General features: G+C 46.6%; 1 protein-coding gene across 1 annotated transcript in view; it reads right to left on the bottom strand.

Annotated features, from left to right (window-relative positions):
• The window catches only part of FKBP11 (FKBP prolyl isomerase 11), a 73,993-nt gene that overhangs the window by 2,079 nt on the left and 53,548 nt on the right, over nt 1-18,366 (bottom strand). The gene's annotated exons all lie outside the window — the stretch shown is intronic.

Below are 18,366 nucleotides of genomic sequence, written 5' to 3'. Positions count from 1 at the left end.
GGTTACAAAAGAATACCCCTATAACACATACACCAACACATATGGAATACCCTGTTTTGAGGCAATTTCTGTAACTCTCATGGTCTGCATGAATATACTTCTGTCACAATATACAGTAGTATAATTTTTCAAGGACTCCCTTTGATCATTAAAAAGCAGTCCTTGTACTTCAGGCAGGTGCCTTTTGTCTAGCCTGCTGCAGGTAGGAAAAAGCATTTCCTCTGTCCCCTCTTCCCAGTGATCAGGCTTGCAACACTAATTATGTAGTAAGTCACAAGGTAAAAGTGGCTGCAGTAAGGGTTGATCTATGTCAGACATTTGTGAACACAGGCTACCTGAGAAAGCCAAAAACCTTTTTGGGAGAATGTGCTGTGGACAGACGAAACAAAAATTACTGCTTTTTGGTAAAGCCCATCATTCTACTGATTTCAGAAAAAGAAATGAGACCTTTAAAGAAAAGAATAAGGTCAAGCATGGTGGAGGTTCACTGATGTTTTGGGGATTGCTTTGCTGCTTCAGGCACTGTATGTCTTGACCGTGTACATGGCATTATGAAATCTGAAGACTACCAAAGAATTCTGGGGAATTCAGAAATGATTGAAGATAAAGTGCTGGAGAGTACTGAACTGGTCAGCAAGGAGTCCAGATCCAAATCCCATAGAGCACCCATGGAGAGATCGCAAAACCGCAGTTAGGAAAAAGAACCCTTCCAATCTGAGAGACCTGGAGCAGTTGGAGAAAGAAGAGTGGTCTAAAATTCCAGTAGAGAAGAAACATATTGATGGTTACAAGAAGCGATTGATTTCAGTTATTTTTTCCAAGGGTTGTGTAACCAAATATTAACCAGTTACCAACTGGCCCATAGCCAAATGACGGCTGTAGGGCGGTTGGATAACTCTGGGATCACGTACTAGGATGTGATCCCAGAAATATGTTCCCGCGTGCCCCCCTGGGGCACGCGCCCGGCGCATCATGGTAAGCGGCTGCTGATCGCGGCCGTTTACTATGTATTTAAAAAAAAAAAACGCGTTCGAAAAATTGCTGCGCAAATACCAGTGGAGATAAAAAGTTGCAACAAACGCCATTGTATTCTCTAGGGTCTTTGCTAAAAAAACATATATAATGTTTTGGGTTCTATGTAATTTTCTAGCAAATAAATTATGATTTTTACATGTAGGAGAGAAATGTCAGAATTGGCCTGGGTGCTCCAGAACGCCTGATGGTGCTCCATGCATGTTGGGTCTCTGTATGTGGCCACGCTGTTGTAAAAGTCTCACAAATGTGGTATCACCGTACTTGGGAGTAATAGCAGAATGTGTTTTGGGGTGTAATTTGTGGTATGCATATGCTGTGTGTGAGAAATAACCTGCTAATATGACAATTTTGTGAAAAAAAAAATATCTTGATTTTGCAAAGAATTGTGGGAAAAATGACAACTTCAAAAAAACTCATCATGCATCTTTCTAAATACCTTGGAATGCCTTCTTCCAAAAAGGGGTCATTTGGGGGGTATTTGTACTTTTCTGGCATGTTAGGGTCTCAAGAAATGAGATAGGCCGTCAGTACTTCAGGTGTGATCAATTTTCAGATATTGGCACCATAGCTTGTGGATTTTATAACTTTCACAAAGACCAAATAATATCCACCGATTTGGGTTATTTTTACCAAAGATATGTAGCGGTATAACTTTTGGCCAAAATATATGAAGAAAAAATTACCAATTTGCAAAATATTATAACAGAAGCGAAGAAAAATGCTTTTTTTTTTTTTTTTTTTTTTTTTTTTTTACAGAATTTTCAGTCTTTTTTCTTTTATAGCGCAAAAAATAAAGAACCCAGCGGTGATTAAATACCACCAAAAGAAAGCTCTATTTGTGTGAAAAAAAGGACAAAATTTCATTTGGGTACAGTGTTGCATGACTGAGTAATCGTCATTCAAAGTGTGAGAGCACCGAAAGCTGAAAATTGGTCTGGTTATTAAGGGGGTTTAAGTGCCCAGTGGTCAAGTGGTTAAATTGAGGGTGCCAATAATTTTGTCCAGTCCATTTTTGGAGTTTTGCATGGAATGTGTCAGATTTGGCTTTTTGTTTCTCCACTTTTTTATGTCATACCAATACAAAGAAAGTAAACATGAGAATGCCTAAACATTTGTAATTGCAACAATTTTCTGGGTGAAGTGGTGGATTATCTGACAGAAATGCAGGGGTGCCAATATTTTTGACCATGACTGTATTGTAAGGGTTTGCAACCACTTTAGCTGCTTGCCGACCAGCCGCCGCAGTTATATGGCGGCAGAATGGCTCGGCTGCCGATGCGTGCGGCCGGCAGCTGCGATGTCCGCCAGCCATCAGTGATTGCTTTACAGAGAGCCAGAATGGGGTCAATATAAACAAACAGATCTTCATTCTGTCAGGGGAGTACAGAGTGATCGTCTGTTCTTAGTGATTAGGAACAGCGATCTCTCTGTACTCCCAGTCAGTCCCATCCCCCCACAGTTAGAAACACCTCCCAGGGAACACTTAACCCCTTCCCTGCCAATGTCATTTATACAGTGATCAGTGGCTATTTTTAGCTCTGAACACTGTAATAATGTCACTGGTCCCAAAAAAGTGTCAAAAGTGTCCGTTCTGTCCGCCGCAATGTCACAGTCCTGCTAAAAATCACTGATCACCGCCATTACTAGTAAAAACAAAATTAATAATAAAAATGCCATAAATCTATCCCCTATTTTTTAGACACTATAACTTTTGCGCAAAGCAATCAATATACCCTTATTGCGATTTTTTTTTTACCAAAAATATGTAGAAGAATACATATTGGTCTAAATTGATGAAGAATTTGTTTTGGATATTTATTATAGCAAAAAAGTAAAATATAATATATATATATATATATATATATATATATATATATATATAGTGTACAGGACGCCGTGGCTGGGTCCTGGAAGGACGCTAGGTTTCCCCTCTGTTTGGACTCTGGTCCTTTAAGGGAACAAAAAGGGTTAACTCACCTGTCAGAGGAAGTGGGTTTAAAACAAGACAGGAAGTTAGAGAGGGTGTGGAGGAGTGTAGAGGAGAATGTGGATGGTGGATGGTATTTTGGTGTGCAGCAACAAAAGTGAATAGCAGTGTCCTGCCTGGAAGCCTCCTGGCAGGGGAAGCTACCTGCAACAGAAACTAAGGACTGTTTAACTGCAATAGCAGTTCTGGACTTTGCAAGTCGGTGAGACTGAAATCTTTTTCTTTTGTTTTTGCTGCTGTAAAGCTGTTTAAGTTCAATAAATCTCCTTTTGAGTGAAAAGCCTGTGTCCTGCGATCTAGCTGGTTCCCCCAACTTTACAAGTGGTGCTCGAATGCGGGCAGGACAGAGTAACAGGCATTTTTCTTGCTGGTTTTTTTTTGTGTATTGGACTTAAAACTGACATTTAAAGGGACAGTACAGTGGATTTATGTCCTGGGTTAAAGCCGCACAAACCCTAAAGGCTGAAGCAATGGAGGAGCTAATTAAACAGCTGTCCTTGGCTAATATACAAGCGCAGACTCGCCATGAGGAAGCTAATCAGCGCTTAGCAACCCAGCTGGAGGTACAGCAAGAAAATACTCGCCTGTTGGTGGCCCAGTTGGCAGCCCAGCAAGCAACCCAGCAAGGGGTTATGCAGGCTCAGGTGACTGCCTTAAAAGAAGTAGTGCAGCAGCTTTCTCAGGGCCGTGAGCAAGCGGCTGTTGCCCCTGGCAACCAGGTGACTGTGAGGGCAAGCCATTTTTTACAGAAGTTGTTCCTGAGTGATGATGTAGAGGCATTTCTTGCTACATTTGAGAGGACAGCAGAGAGAGAAGGGTGGCCCCAGGACCAGCCTAATTGCTCCTTTCCTAACCGGAGATCCTCAAAAAGCCTACTTCGACCTGACACCAGATGATGCTAAAGACTATCAAAAATTAAAAAAGGCAGAAATACTGGCTAGTTTGGGGGTGACTACAGCTGTTCAGGCCCAACGAGTGCACCAATGGAAGTATCGTCCAGATCGTCCACCACAGTCTCAAATGCATGACCTGGTGCAACTGGTAAAAAAATGGCTGCAGCCGAAATGTTGTCTGGCCCCCAAATCGTGGAGCGGGTCGTGCTGGACCGATACTTAAGGTCACTGCCAGACGACCTTCAAACGGTGGGTCAGCAATGGAGACCCCAAAACAGTGAACCTCCTTGTCGAGATGGTGGAACGATATACAGTGGTGGAGGATCTGCTTGGCCCTACCAAGCGCCAAGGACCCAGTCTGCCACGGCCTATTCGTTCGACTGCTGCCCTTCGAAAGGACGTTCCCCGGAGCCCTGGAACCAACACCCCGGAAGGTCAAGAGTCACTCCCGATACCTCCTCAGCGATCTGTTCCTGTTCGGAGAGGAGGGGATGTACAATGTTGGCAATGTCATTCCTGGGGCCATACCCGGGCCCACTGCAAGAGGAGCCCATGGAATGCTGGGTTCTTTGGAGGGGGTCTTTTTATGCCCATAAAGCATGTACAACACATCTTGACCTTGGAGAAGAGAAATTTGAGTGTGAAGTCCAAGTGAACCACCGCCCTGCCTTTGCTGGACTCCGGAAGCATGGTAACCCTGGTCCATCCTAGAGTAATTGGGAAGATCGGTCCGGTAAGAAAAACTTTACGGGTGGTGTGCATTCACGGGGACACTAGAGAGTACCCTCTCATCTCGGTGTCCATCTCCACAGCATGTGGCACTGGTACTCAAGAGGTGGGGGTGGTAAAGAACTTGGTACATGATGTTATCCTAGGACGAGACTGTCCATTATTTGCAAAACTGTGGGGACAAGGAGAACTACCTGAACGGTTCAGAGACTGGGGAGAAACTAGTCCCTCTGTTCCTGCTGTTGAAAGGAATAACCTGAAATGCGGAATGTTCTTAATGTGGATCCAGTTGATGAAAATGCTAATGATGGTTAATGGTGATGAAAGTAGTGCTGATATTATTAAGGATGTCAAAATGTGTGGTTCACAGACCTACCTGAACCCTGAAGAGGGGGGGGGGGACCTTCCCCACTTTGGGTAATGCTGGGGGAAGAGGATGAGGAAGTGGCCGTTACCCCTGCCCTGCTGGATTTGGGTGTTCCTCAGGGGGCATTTGATACTGCCCAGATGCAGGACCCCACTTTGGCCCATGCACAGGAACAGGTTGTAGTAATAAATGGGGTTCCCCAAGAGTCAGGTGCGAATGAGCGGTGGCCACACTTTGCAATATGTAATGAATTGCTTTATCGGGTTACCAAAGTGAGAGAAAATGTGGTAGAGCAATTATTGGTACCCCAACAGTATAGATGCAAGGTCCTGGACCTGGCCCATGATGATGTTTTAGAGGGACACCTGGGAGTTGAAAAGACGGAGGCAGGGATCACCGACCGGTTTTACTGGCCAGGTCTGAAAGCAGAGGTATGGAGATACTGTACCTCTTGTCCCACCTGTCAGTTGACCGCTCCGGTGACCCACTTCCGGAATCCTTTGGTCCCTCTGCCCATAACTGAGGTCCCATTTGAGAGGCTAGCCTTGGATATAGTGGGTCCCTTGGTGAAGTCGGCTCGAGGTCACTCCTACATACTCGTGATCCTGGACTATGCCACCCGATATCCTGAGGCGCTATCCCTGCGGAATACCTCATCTAAGGCTATTGCCCGGGAATTATTCCAGTTGTTTACACGGACTGGTTTTCCCAAGGAAATACTAACGGACCAGGGCACCCCGTTTATGTCGTGGGTTATGGCCGATGTGTGCAAGCTCTTCCGGATTAAACAGCTTCGCACGTCGGTCTACCATCCCCAAACGGATGGGTTAGTAGAACGCTTTAATAAGACCCTTAAATCTATGCTCAAGAGAGTTGTACAATGGGATGGGAAAGACTGGGACTGTGTTACCAGCTCTCCTGTTTGCTATCCGGGAAGTGCCCCAGGCCTCCACTGGGTTTTTCGCCCTTTGAGTTGGTATATGGGTGGAGACCTCGCGGACTACTGGATTTTGTTAAAGAGGAATGGGAAAGTGAACCTATTCAGCATAAGAGTGTTCTTGAATATGTTTCCCAAATGCAGGAGAGGATCCGAACTGTGATGCCACTAGTCAAGGAACATTTACAAAAAGCCCAGGAGGCTCAACGACGGGTCTATAATAGGGCTGCTAAAATAAGGAACTTCCAAGTGGGGGATCGAGTAGCGGTGTTGATTCCCACTGTGGAAAGTAAATTTTTGGCCAGGTGGCAAGGCCCCTTTGAAGTTGTAGAAAAAGTGGGAGAGGTAAATTATAGAGTCCACCAACCGGGTAAGAGGAAACCCTATCAAATATATCATGTAAACTTGTTAAAGCCATGGACAGAGAGGGAACCAGTGACCTCCCTGGCTAGTGCAAGATTGGAGCCTCGGGTTGGGGTGGAGAGTGTCCAAGTAGCAAATACCCTGTCTAAAACCCAAAGTCAGCAGGCAAAGGAGTTCTTGCAGAGAAATAAAGAGAAATTTTCAGACTTGCCAGGACTCACGAGTACCATAGAGCATGATATTATCACGGAACCAGGAGTCAAAGTTTTTGTCTGGCCCTACCACATCCCAGAGGCCCAAAGGAAGGCTGTTTCAGAGGAAGTGAAGATGATGTTAGACCTGGAGATTATTGAAGAATCGCAGAGTGAGTGGTCGAGCCCGATTGTGTTGGTACCGAAGCTAAACGGGACTCTGCGATTCTGCAATGATTTCCAGAAACTTAATGAAGTTTCACGGTTTGATGCCTACCCCATGCCCCGGGTAGATGAGCTTATTGAGAGACTAGGTCCAGCCAGGTATATCACTACATTAGACCTTACCAAGGGATATTGGCAAATCCTGTTGACTAAGGCTGCTAGAGAGAAAACTGCTTTTTCTAACCCAGAGAGGAGTTTTCAGTACAAAAGGATGCCTTTTGGATTGCAAACTGCTCCAGCCACATTCCAGCGAGCAATGGATAGGATTTTACGACCTCACCGGAAGTATGCCTCAGTGTACTTGGACGACATAGTCATTTTTAGCAGAGACTGGGAATCACACTTGCCCAAAGTCCAGGCAGTGCTGGACTCTCTTTGGAAGGAGGGGTTTACAATAAACCCTGAAAAATGTGCTTTGGGAATGGAGGAGGTGAAATACCTAGGCTATATCGTGGGTAGAGGGGTGGTGAAACCTCAGGTCAGCAAGGTAAAGGCTATACAGAGTTGGCCCCGTCCCCTCACAAAAAAGCAGGTACGTGCATTCTTGGGCATGGTGGGATACTACAGGAGGTTTGTACCCAACTTTGCCACATTGGCGGCTCCACTGACCGATCTGACTAAGGGTCGGAAATCGGTCATGGTGGAGTGGAATGCAGATGCTGAGAAGGCCTTTTTGGAGCTCAAGTCGGCACTGTGCCAACACCCTGTCCTGGTAGCACCCAATTTTTCAAAAGAGTTTGTTGTCCAAACTGATGCTTCCGATGTAGGATTGGGAGCGGTGTTGTCACAGGTTGTTCATGGAGAGGAGCACCCGGTAGTCTTCCTCAGTAGGAAGTTAACACCAGCAGAGAAAAACTACGCTATAATTGAACGAGAGTGTCTGGCCATTAAGTGGGCTCTGGAATCCCTCAGATATTACCTTTTGGGGAGGAAGTTTAGGCTGATTTCTGACCATGCCCCTTTAACATGGTTGAGACAAGGTAAAGGGAATAATGCCAGGGTTACTCGGTTCCTGGCACTCCAGGAATTTAAATTTGTAGTGGAGCATAGGCCCGGGAGACTGCATCAAAATGCAGATGCCCTCTCCCGAGTCCATTGTTTGAGCTCCACTGTTGCCTCCACCTCTTTGGCGTTGGGGCACAGGGGGGGATATGTACAGGATGCCGTGGCTGGGTCCTGGAAGGACACTATGATTCCCCTCTGTTTGGGCTGTGGTCCCTTTAAGGGAACAAAAAGGGTTAACTCACCTGTCAGAGGAAGTGGGTTTAAAAGAAGACAGGAAGTTAGAGAGGGGTGTGGAGGAGTGTAGAGGAGAATGTGGATGGTGGATGGTATTTTGGTGTGCAGCAACAAAAGTGAATAACAGTGTCCTGCCTGGAAGCCTCCTGGCAGGAGAAGCTACCTGCAACAGAAACTAAGGACTGTTTAACTGCAATACCAGTTCTGGACTTTGCAAGTCGGCGAGACTGAAATCTTTTTCTTTTGTTTTTGCTGCTGTAAAGCTATTTAAGTTCAATAAATTTTCTTTTGCGTGAAAAGCCTGTGTCCTGCGATCTAGCTGGTTCCCCAAACTTTACTATATATATATATATATAATTATTATTTTTTTTTTTTTTTAAATTGTCGCTCTTTTTTTGTTTATAGGGCAAAAAATAAAAACTGCAGAAGTGATCAAATACCACCAAAAGAAAGCTCTAATTGTGTGAAAAAAAGAACAATTTTGTTTGGGTACAGCGTTGCACGATCGCGCAATTTTCAGTTAAAGCGACGCAGTGCCGTATCGCAAAAAATGGCCTGGTCTTTAAGGGGGTAAATCTTTATGGTGCTGAAGTGGTTAAATAGGGATTTTTATTAGGAATACCACCAGGGCGTAACTAGAAATAGCAGGGCCCCATAGCAAAATGTTGTATGGGGCCCCCCTGAAAACAGCCCCCCCCCCACAGCTGCCCTAGTGTCAATGCAGTGTGACCTGTGCCACATATAGAGTGACCTGTGCCCAATGCAGCATGACCTGTGCCCCGTGCAGCGCGACCTGTGCCCCGTGCAGCGCGACCTGTGCCCCGTGCAGCGCGACCTGTGCCCAATACAGCCTGGTCTGCCTGTGCCCCATACAGTCTCACCTGTGCAGAGGAAGAAGCAAGCCACCCGTATCAGCAGAGAGCGGGATTTCCCGCTGTAATAGCTGTCATTTGAATTTTCCCAACTTCCCGGGGCTCATCGTCACATAGCCCCACCTCTTGGCCTGACGCCTTTGATGACGTCACACGTCCCGCATTGGATTGGCGTTCTGTCTATCAAAGGCGCCGGGCCAAGAGGTGGAGCTATGTGACGTGAGCCCCGGGAACACTGGAAGTTCTAATGAAAGCTATTACATCGGGCAATTCAGCTCTCTGCTGATCCGGGTGGCTTCCCTCTTCCTCTGCACAGGTTAGGCTGTATGGGGCACAGGCAGACCAGGCTGTATTGGGCACAGGCAACGCTGCATTGGGCACAGGTCATGCTGCATTGGGCACAGGTCACAGCTTGCCTCTTCCTCTCCTCTCTCTTCCCCTGGCTGGGAGACTGTGCCGGCGGTGCTCTCATCCTCACTGGGCCCCACTTGGCTGCGGGCCCCATAGCGCCCGCATGGGTTGCTATGGTGGTAGTTACGCCCCTGAATACCACGCTGAAACCACAAGCCACACTTTTGGTTTGCAATTGTGGCCTTATTCAATTGAATGGGTCACCTTTGGAGGCTGTACTGCCCGCTGAATAGGACATAGGGTATCATTTTTGCCGTGGCATGTGCACCACCCTGTTCAGCCGTCGAGAAAGCTTATCTACCCTTTTTTCCATGAATGCTTCCAGTTGCTGATTTTTAAATGCATTTGAATTATACACGGCCATTCCTAGATATTCTTTTCAAAAGAATATGATACACAGAGCAACTCCTTTATGTTGAACAGGTCAAATGAAAACACAACCACTAAACACAGAAAAGCTTATCTCAATGTGTTTTAGAGAAAAGCTATTACAGTATTCCTGTATAAAAGACAGAATTCAATCATATCAGCTCCAGAACACGGGGGTTCACTTCATCGCAGTTTGATTCCAAAAGACAGAACATAATTCTATTTCTTGTCACTTGTCTGGCTCTAAGGACTCCCCAGCATGGTACAGCGATAGTAGAAATGATGGGACCGTATAAACAGATAGCAGCGAAGATGCTAGATTTCTAGAGCAGTGACCTTTGAGATGGACCAGGTTTGTCTAAGTGAATCAATCATTCCAGGAGCACAGAGATAACCTGGCTGAAAAGAACAAGGAGCTGAGATTATGGCATATATAAACCCTGTCAGGGGTGCCCTGTCTACAAGAACATACCGCCCAACATTTTGAGATGGGAATGAGGGACACCTACTATCAAACATATGTAGGTATAAGACACGCCCCCTGCCACACCCACTTAAAAGGAAAATTAACAAAAAAAAAAAAAGTTAATCAAATCCATAAGGGCTTTTTTCTTTCTCGAACATCACGGGACACAGAGCCACAGTAATTACTGATGGGTTATATAGGTATCACTGGTGATTGGACACTGGCACACCCTATCAGGAAGTTCAACCCCCTATATAATCCCTCCCCCTTGCAGGGATACCTCAGTTTTTACGCCAGTGTCTTAGGTGATGGACGTGTAAAGATGTCCTGTGCTGAGCTCCAAAGGGAATATCCTAAGATCCTATACTGGGGCAAGCCAGGCGAACCGGATCCATTCAAAGTGTCTTTTCATGGCCGAATTGAATGGTACCCGGGCCTCGTGTCCGAAGAAACGAGGTTTTACCCGTAATGCTTCTCTTTTTAGAGAGCTGGACCCCGCAGATCAGAAAATGGCTTTAAACTTCCTAATTTCTGGCGAGGTGCTTTACGGTCCCAGAACTGTTGGATCCCCCTACTGATGGGGGCCCCAGTCTCTGACGGTTTTTTCAAACGGAGCCCACCGTGAGAGGTGAAGATTGGGTCTGTGTAAACGGCACCCTGCGGCTGGATAAGGTAAGAGGAGATTCCACAGAATTTTTGAGTTCTAGTGGCTTTTCTCCTTTAAGGTAAATGCATGCTATGCCTATTGTGACCACCGGGGGCTGCCAAGAGCACAAACCTACACATGCTGAATGTCTGTCTCAGGAGTTGTAATCGCTGTGTATGTCCCAGCGTATCAAGCAGGCTGCAAGCAGGTAAGGTGGATGGGGGGATTTCTCATGTTTGAATGTTCCCCCCAGGCTAGAGAGGGGCCACAGGGGTCTAGAAAGTGGTTATACCACCCGGGCTCTGTGGCCTAATGGCCACCATCTCTGAAGATAGCCGTTCAGGCAAATCTTGTTACCAGTCTCCCTCCTTCCCCCCCCCCCCCCATCCCCAGCCTTTTCTCCAGAGCATGACAGGAGAGTCGGCAGTGCGGGAAGCGCTCTTTTTTTCAAAACTCGAGGGGGGGGGGGGCGGTAGGGGAGGGGGCGGGATGTCAGCACAGAGTGTTTAGACTCCCACTCAGGCCAGCTGCAGGCTATTAAAGGCACTCTGTACAGGTGCACTCAGCCTTCTGAGAGACACAGAGCTGACGGTCGCATGTAAGGTGGGACACAGGCATTCTCCTAGGCAGCATTTACTGAAGTAACACCAGACTGAGCATTGGGTAGCAAGGCTTTTAGCCAGACTACATCGCTCAGCGGACAGTGTTCATTTGTATACCTCACACCTTGTTGCTTTGCACTATGGGTAGAAGAGGTTCAAGCACCCCAGGAACCAGAGACACTAGGGGATCTCGTTCAGGTTCTGAGGGCCCCCTGTCGACAGCATCCTTCCCCCCCTAAAGATGGGCCAGGGATGGCTAGCCAGGGAGAGCCATCGGGGTCAGGGGCTACACCTGCTTCTGGCACTTCAGCCCCTGTATATATTACACAAGAGGTTTTTTCCTCAACCATTAATGGTCTAGAGGAAAGATTAATGGCCGTGATTACGTCTTCACTCAGTGGAAGAAAACGCACTAGGCCTTCCTCTGTTCCCCAAGACCCTCAGACAGAGGAGCTCTGGGATAAAGGAGATGAATCCCTTTCAGAGGATCAGGATGGGATGGATGATTCCTCTTCGGAGGATTCAGGTGGAGAGGGACCCTCTGCGACTTCTCAAGAGGAGAAAGTCTTAGTGCAGATCCTCACTGGATTGGTCCCCTCCACATTTAAGTTGCCCATACCTGAAACTGCTAAAGAATCCTCTTCTGCTTTGGGGTCACTGAAACCTTTCCAAGCAGCACATGCTTTTCCTGTTCATACTTTACTTGAAAAGCTTATTTATTCTGAGTGGGATCACCCAGACAAACGTTTTTTTCCGCCGAGAAAGTTTTCAACACTTTATCCGATGGAAGAAAAGTTTATTAAAATGTGGGGAATACCAGCTATTGATGCCGCCATTTCCTCCATAAATAATAGCCTGACTTGTCCTGTAGACAATGCTCAGATGCTCAGGGATCCTGTAGATAAAAGGATGGAATCCCTATTGAAGGATGTTTTCTCCTTAGCAGGATCAGTGGCCCAACCTGCAATAGCAGCGATTGGAGTCTGTCAATACTTAAGAGACCATGTTAAGCAGGTCATCAAAGTATTACCTGAACAGCAGGCCCAGGGGTTTGCTAACCTTCCAGCGGCCTTATGCTTTGTGGTTGACGCCATTAGAGATTCTATCGTGCAAACCTCCCGTCTTTCACTGGGGTTGGTGCATATACGTAGAATCCTATGGTTGAAAAATTGGTCAGCCGAAGCACCATGTAAGAAGCTACTGGCTGGGTTTCCATTTCGTGGTGCAAGGTTGTTTGGAGAGGACTTGGATAACTATATCAAGAGAATCTCTTGTGGGAAAAGCACTCTCTTACCTGTCAAGAAGAAGAGTAAGCGTCCCTCTTTCAAACGGACTCTTTCCCCAGCGCCGGGGGCTTCAGCCTCCAGGCAGTCTCGACGGCCGCCTCCATCGGGGTCCAGAGACAAGAGTCAACCCCAGGGACAAAAGAAGTCCTGGGGAAAGAAGCCTACTAGGCAAAACACTAAGACCTCTGCATGAGGGGGCGCCCCCGCTCACTCGAGTGGGGGGAAGACTGCAACAATTCTCAGAGCTCTGGCAGGAGGACTTCCAGGACAGATGGGTAGTCTCCACGGTAACCTTAGGGTACAAGCTGGAGTTTCAGGAATTCCCTTCTCCTCGGTTCCTCAGATCAAATGTTCCCAGAGACCCAGAGAAGAAGCAGTCGCTCCTTCTAGCGTTAGAGCGACTTTTGTCGCAGGAGGTCATTATGATAGTTCCCGCAAAGGACCAGGGATTGGGCTTCTATTCCAACCTTTTTACGGTCCAAAAGCCAAATGGGGATGTCAGGCCCATTTTGGACTTAAGGGATCTGAACCGATTCCTAAGGATTCAATCCTTCCGCATGGAATCAATTCGAACAGTAGTTCCCACCCTGCAGGGAGGAGAATTTCTGGCATCAATAGACATCAGAGATGCATATCTGCATGTGCCCATTTTTCCTGCTCATCAGAAGTTTCTGCGCTTCGAGGTAGGAGGGCGCCATTTCCAGTTTATGGCTCTGCCCTTTGGGATAGCCACTGCACCTTGAGTGTTCACAAAGATCTTGGCTCCTCCTCTGGCCAGATTAAGGGCTCAGGGTATAGCTGTCATAGCATACCTAGACGACCTGCTCTTGATAGACCGGTCGGTAGCCTCTTTGAATGGAAACTTGAGGACCACGGTCAGGTATCTAGAACACCTGGGTTGGATCCTCAACTTAGAAAAGTCTTTCCTAAAACCAGTAAGAAGACTGGAATATTTAGGTCTGATTATACATACAAGCCAGGAGAAAATATTTCTACCCCAGGCAAAGATCACTGCTTTGAGAGTGCTGATTCTGACAGTAAGGACCAAGAAGGGTCCCTCAGTCCGCCTTTGTATGAGGCTACTAGGGAAGATGGTGTCTTCATTCGAAGCAGTTCCCTATGCTCAGTTTCACTCAAGAATGCTGCAACACAGTATTCTGTCGACCTGGAACAAGAAGGTTCAGGCATTAGACTTTCCGATGCACCTGTCGCATGCGGTGCGTCAGAGCCTCAATTGGTGGCTCATACCCGAAAACCTGCAGAAGGGGAAATCCTTTCTACCGGTTACCTGGACGGTGGTAACAACAGATGCCAGTCTGTCAGGTTGGGGAGCAGTTCTGGAACAGGCTGCGGTCCAAGGAGTATGGTCCAAGACAGAGAGGACCTTACCCATCAACATTCTGGAGATCCGGGCGATACATCTAGCTCTAAAAGCCTGGACTATCAGGCTACAGGGTTGTCCGGTCAGGATCCAGTCCGACAATGCCACAGCAGTGGCTTATGTCAATCATCAGGGAGGCACCCGGAGCCGAGCTGCTCAAAAAGAGGTGAACCAGATCTTAGTCTGGGCAGAGATGCATGTGCCATGCATATCGGCAGTTTTCATCCCGGGAATAGAGAATTGGCAGGCGGACTATCTAAGTCGCCAGCAGTTACTTCCAGGGGAGTGGTCTCTGCATCCCGACGTCTTTTGGGCCATATGCCAAAGATGGGGGGTTCCAGATGTAGATCTCTTTGCATCCCGATTCAACAAAAAGATAGACAGATTTGTGGCAAGGACAAAAGATCCTCTTGCATGCGGGACGGATGCGTTGGTGATTCCGTGGCATCGGTTCTCACTGATTTACGCATTCCCGCCTATTCTGCTACTACCACGACTCCTTCACAGGATCAGGCAGGAAAGGAAGTCGGTACTTCTGGTGGCCCCCGCTTGGCCCAGAAGGACTTGGTATGCAGAAATAGTAAGGATGACGGTAGGTTCCCCGTGGACACTACCGGAACGCCCAGACCTGTTATCTCAAGGTCCAGTGTTCCATCCTGCCTTACAAACGCTAAATTTGACGGTTTGGCTATTGAGACCCACGTTCTGAAGAGTCGTGGGCTCTCAGGTCCTGTCATATCTACCTTGATTAATGCAAGGAAGCCAGCTTCCAGGATGATTTATCATAGAGTCTGGAAAGCTTATATAACCTGGTGTGAATCCAGAGGTTGGCATCCCAGGAAATATGTCATAGGTAGAATCCTTGATTTTCTACAGATGGGATTAGAGATGAAGCTGGCCTTGAGTACCATCAAGGGCCAGGTCTCTGCTTTATCAGTATTATTTCAGCGGCCACTTGCTTCGCATTCTTTGGTCCGAAACTTTATGCAGGGGGTGATGCGTCTTAATCCTCCGGTTAAAGCGCCCCTAAACCCCTGGGACTTGAATTTGGTCCTGGCTGTGTTACAGAAACGGCCTTTTGAACCAATAAGTCAGATTCCTTTGGTCTTGTTGACAAGGAAATTAATTTTTCTGGTGGCCATCTCTTCTGCTAGAAGAGTATCAGAATTAGCAGCTCTTTCCTGTAAGGAGAAGGAGGCGCCTCTGGGTGCAGACGTTTAAAACAATTTATTAAAACAAAGCAACAAGTGGTATAGCACTCACATTTGCGTGGTCGATATAAAGCATAAAAGTGTCCCAGATCAATCCAGGGGGTTCGTGGAGTCATTTCATCTCTGCTGGTAGATGTAGGGGTCTGGGCAGTCTCACAGCGCTGGATATGCTCGGCCGAGCAGTAGAGACAGGCACCAGAGCGAGGCTTGAATGGCAGCCGATCCAGTCGAGGGATGATGACGTCACACGATGTGCGACGCGTTTCCTAAGCTGGCACGCCGTGAATGGTGTGACGGCGGCGCTTCTTTGTCAAGCTGATTGGCTGGGAGCTAGACAGGATGTTTTTATGCAAGACAGTGATGGGGAGGAGAGCGGAAGAGGGGGTGGTGAGGAAGGGAGGGGAGTGACCTTTGGTGTGGAAGTGTCAGCAATGTAAGAGAACGGGAAGAGACACAGCATGAGGGGAATGGAGCGGGGGATGATGCACAAAGGGGGGAGAAAGAGAATAAAGGGGGAGGAAGACAAAGTAGTGAGAGGGATATGGGCAACATGTAATGAATATAGAAGAAGATGTAGAGAGAGAAAAGCAGAATAAAAGATAGAATGACAAAGATAGAGGTGGAAAAGTCGACTGTAAAATAAACAAAATAAACATGACTGAAATGGCATGTGTATAAGATAAATGGGAATATGAAAAGGATGCACCATGATTGTATGTGTCTTGATTAGACTAAGAAAAAAACATGGGTAGACACATATACAAAAGCATGTGTATATAGCATGTGCTGCATGTCCGTTGGCGGGTCAGGTTTATGTGCGAGAGAGACCTATTGGATCTATCGTCTAGATGTCCTCTCGCCCGGGGGAATAAACGAATGTATCGAAACCTCCACTATTCTGTGAGATTTATATCACATTAGCCAATAGGGTTCTTGTTTTCCCATCCTCCTACATATTCCCACTATCCTATTGATTTTAACATCATCACTATTGTTCTCATAACATTTTTTATCAGTTGCCATTCATGAGACTTCCATTCTGTGTTTTACTGTGAAACGAGGCCTCTTATTTAATTGTTTTATCATGTGTTTTTAATGTCCTACATATATGTTGATAATATATAGACATGTCTCCTCCTCCTCACTTTCACCTGGACTCTATGTGTAGAAATGCACACAGTGGTTCTCGTCCTTCCCCCCCCCCTCCCCTTCCTTCACCCCCTATTACTCTCCTGTCTTTTCCCCTCCCCCACTCTCCCTATCCCCCTTCCTTCCCCCCCCTTCTTCTGGCTTTGCCCTCCCTTTCCCCTCCTCCTTATGTGTACATACACATACATGTGGAAGTATGTGTGTATATATATGTATATATGTATATATATATATATATATATATATATGTATGTAGGCATATTTACTATCCCCCTTCCTCCCCCCCCCTTTTTTGCCGCATCATTTGTGTGGATACGCATCATCATATGCATATACCACCTACTCGTATTTTTACATGCCATACATTCTTATTTGGTCACATTCCTCTTCTACTCTATAACCCAGATATTAATTTGACCTGACCCGCCAACGGACATGCAGCACATGCTATATACACATGCTTTTATATATGTGTCTACCCATGTTTTTTTCTTAGTCTAATCAAGACACATACAATCATGGTGCATCCTTTTCATATTCCCATTTATCTTATACACATGCCATTTCAGTCATGTTTATTTTGTTTATTTTACAGTCGACTTTTCCACCTCTATCTTTGTCATTCTATCTTTTATTCTGCTTTTCTCACTCTACATCTTCTTCTATATTCATTACATGTTGCCCATATCCCTCTCACTACTTTGTCTTCCTCCCCCTTTATTCTCTTTCTCCCCCCTTTGTGCATCATCCCCCGCTCCATTCCCCTCATGCTGTGTCTCTTCCCGTTCTCTTACATTGCTGACACTTCCACACCAAAGGTCACTCCCCTCCCTTCCTCACCACCCCCTCTTCCGCTCTCCTCCCCATCACTGTCTTGCATAAAAACATCCTGTCTAGCTCCCAGCCAATCAGCTTGACAAAGGAGCGCCGCCGTCACACCATTCACGGCGTGCCAGCTTAGGAAACGCGTCGCACATCGTGTGACGTCATCATCCCTCGACTGGATCGGCTGCCATTCAAGCCTCGCTCTGGTGCCTGTCTCTACTGCTCGGCCGAGCATATCCAGCGCTGTGAGACTGCCCAGACCCCTACATCTACCAGCAGAGATGAAATGACTCCACGAACCCCCTGGATTGATCTGGGACACTTTTATGCTTTATATCGACCACGCAAATGTGAGTGCTATACCACTTGTTGCTTTGTTTTAATAAATTGTTTTAAACGTCTGCACCCAGAGGCGCCTCCTTCTCCTTGTGTTTTGCAGTACCTTTGGGATAATGGCTTTCACTCCCACCAGAAGGCAGCCCTGAATGTGGACTCTACACATAACTTTTGCCCCCTTCACTTACTGTGTTACATTATGGACTCAGTTTTCATGCTATATTTATGAGATATATATATACAATGTTTTTTTATAACCCATCTTTGCACATTACTGTTATCTGGATATAGCTGTCATTACTTGCGCCGAATACTTGTTACTTTCCTGTAAGGAGCCTTATTTGATTATACACAAGGATAGAGTGGTACTACGCCCTCATCCTAGTTTTTTACCGAAGGTGGTTTCTGATTTTCATTTAAACCAAGACATTGTCCTACCTTCCTTTTTTCCAGATCCCTGTTCTCCGGAAGAGAGATCTCTACATTCGTTGGATGTAGTAAGAGCAGTTAAGGCCTATCTAGGGGCAACTACTCAGATCCGCAAGACGGATGTTTTGTTTGTGCTGCCAGAGGGTCCCAATAGAGGACAGGCAGCGTCAAAAGCTACCATTTCTAAATGGATTCGACAGTTGATCATTCAAGCTTACGGTTTGAAACAGAAGATTCCTCCGTTTCAGATCAGGGCACATTCCACAAGGGCTATTGGTGCTTCTTGGGCAGTGCATCACCGGGCCTCTATGGCTCAAATCTGCAAGGCCGCAACCTGGTCTTCAGTTCATACATTCACCAGATTCTATCAGGTGGATGTGAGAAGGCATGAGGATATCGCCTTTGGGCGTAGTGTGC

The sequence above is a fragment of the Aquarana catesbeiana genome, linkage group LG02 (assembly GCF_042186555.1).
Source record: "Aquarana catesbeiana isolate 2022-GZ linkage group LG02, ASM4218655v1, whole genome shotgun sequence".
Lineage (NCBI taxonomy): Eukaryota > Metazoa > Chordata > Amphibia > Anura > Ranidae > Aquarana > Aquarana catesbeiana.
The sequence above is the reverse complement of the archived record's forward strand: the minus strand, read 5'-3'. Positions and strand labels throughout refer to the sequence as shown.